This window comes from Triticum dicoccoides, chromosome 5A, assembly GCF_002162155.2.
Source record: "Triticum dicoccoides isolate Atlit2015 ecotype Zavitan chromosome 5A, WEW_v2.0, whole genome shotgun sequence".
Taxonomy (NCBI): domain Eukaryota; kingdom Viridiplantae; phylum Streptophyta; class Magnoliopsida; order Poales; family Poaceae; genus Triticum; species Triticum dicoccoides.
In genome coordinates, this window is record NC_041388.1 from 615,617,207 (window position 1) to 615,619,834 (window position 2,628).

A 2,628-nucleotide genomic window follows, 5' to 3' on the forward strand; every position below is an offset into this window, starting at 1 on the left:
AAAAGCTTTAGCAAAACTAGTGCAAGATTTTCGTAGGTTACTATCATCCAAAGACTTCAGATTATTTGAGTTGAATAAGAAACCAAACACATTTTCAAATTCCTTCAGCTGCTTAAACCGACTAGTCAATGAAGCAATTGCGGTGTCAACAATGACAAGAAAGTAAGTAACTCTGAATGATTCAATAGCTGATAGTTGTAGATCATCATCTACATCATTGATTTCATCAAAATGCCTCTTCCTTTTACTTTGACGTTTTGTTCGAAATTTTGGCTCCACATCCATACTCGATGCAATAACTTTGGCACTCTCAATACTAGAATAGAAGCCTTCATCTCTGTACTTCTAAAAATATGAAATGACCCCTTCAATGTGTTTGAGAGTAGCATCGATGCACACAATTTTCTCATGTAACTTTTTGCTAACCATGTTGACAGAAAATAGAATATCATGCCAAATAACCATACCAACTAAAGTCTCAAATTTCCCAAGTGCACTGAACAAAGATTGAGCATCACTTACTGCAGCTGGATCATCGGTAGAAGACTTCTCTAGTGCCTTCAAAGCTGATCTTACTTGTGCAGTTTGGAACCTTATAGGTTGCACACTCTTTATTCGACTCTCCCACCGAGTATTAGACAAAGGTTTGAGAGTCTGATTTGGAACATTATCAAGCAAAATCTTCCACCTTTTAGTAGAGCGTGCAAACAGTACATATATACGCTGTATAATACCAAAAAATGAAATAGCTTGTTCGCAAGATTTCGCCATATCGCAAAGAGTGAGATTCAAACTATGACATGCACATGGCATATATAATGCTTTGGGGTTAACTTCAAGCAACCGAGACTGAACACCTTGATTTTTTTCCCTTCATGTTGGAGCCATTGTCATAACCTTGCCCTCTAACATCTGCGACATTCAAATCAAGAGAATCTAATGTATCCATCAATACTTTAAAAAGACCCAATCTTGATGTGTCATCAACCTTTAAGAATTCTAGGAAAAACTCCTCCACTCTCGGAATGTTACTTGACATATTGACACAACGCACAATTAGCGTCATTTGTTCTTCATGGCTCACATCCGGGGTACGGTCCAATATAATAGAGAAATACTTGGCATCCTTGATGGTGCGTAAGATAACCTTTTTTCACAGCATTAGCAAGGAGTGAAATCAACTCATTCTGAATATTGTAGCCAAGATAATGATGATGTAGTTCATTACTTTGAATATGCCTAATATGTTCTTGCATCACAGGATCAAATTCAGCAATCATTTCAACCGTGCCTAGAAAATTACCATTATTATCTTGATACAACTTCTCATTTGTTCCTCGGAAGGCCAAATTACGTTTTGCAAGAAACTTCACTGCAGAAATTATTCTTAGCAAAACCTGCCTCCACCTCTCTTTTTCCTTTGCAATTTGCCGCTGCATCTCATCATCAATTGTTTGATTTTTTCTTAACCTCAACCTTAGATCATTCCATGTGCTCATGTTTGTTAAATGCTCAAGACTTCTCTCATGTTCTTTGAGTCTTCCACTGATACGCCTCCAGTCGCTTAATCCATGAGACGCTAGCAAAGACCTGCACTAGTTTGATTTGAACAACTTGCGGGCAAAACAAAAAACTTTGTCCAACTCTTTACAGTAAACCAACCACTTTCTGTCAGTAACCTCTTTGTTAGCTAACTCTCTGGAGTAGTGATCATATGAAAAATGTCTACCATCAGCATCTTCAGGAAACTCCAGTCCCAATTCTCGCACCGGCCCCTTTTCAATTAAAATATCCCTTTTGCTATTGTCAAGATTATCCCATGTTCGAGGATCATATATAGACAAAAGAGAATCATCTTGTTCCTCACCATTCTGAGCATCAGGCGAAGGCTGCAAATTTTCCTCTCCTGTACTTTTCTCATTAAGATCAACATCAATATCTGCATTTAAATACAAAATTGTAGTTAGTTAGTTACTTACTTCTACAAAAATCGACGCTAGTTAGTTACTTACCGTCATCCAAGGACTGGTCGTTAACTTCATGATCATCGTTTGAATTATGATCATCATCTTGTCCGGGTTCAGATTCTCGTCTTTGATTATCAACAGTACTCAGCACTGGAAAAAACATTTTTATAGCACCTTTTTTTGACTCAATGAATTGATTCTCTAGTTTTTTTGTTTCCTTTTCGCAGCACCGGACTTAGGTTTCGTCATTGTAACACCTAAATCCTAAAGCTGCAAAAAAATCAATAGATCAATACGACTAGAAAGATGATGAAACTGAAAAGATAAATACGTTTACGCCAAGAAAGCAAGAAAATCAACCGTACCAAGAAAATCAAGACGGGAATTACGGAATCAAGGATTAAAGGACCACCTGATTGCAGCAGCCGGCGACCGGCCGGCCGGGCGTCCGTGCGAGTCTTCGAGAGACAGAGAGAGCAGCAGGCGGAGGCGGACGAGCCCCCGAGGCGACCAGGACCAGACGCAGATGCCGAGATGCGATTCAATCGATCGAATCGATCGATGTAGTATGCCAGGCGCCGTGCCTTTTCCTCTCCCGTAGTTGGGCTGGGCCTGTACTGATTCATTTTTTTCAGCCAAATAGATGTATAGTCTTATATGT

At 39.2% G+C, this 2,628-nt stretch overlaps 1 pseudogene; it reads right to left on the bottom strand.

Annotated features, from left to right (window-relative positions):
- Positions 1-835: 835 nt before the first annotated feature.
- The window catches only part of LOC119300165, a 4,998-nt pseudogene continuing 3,205 nt past the window's right edge, over positions 836-2,628 (bottom strand).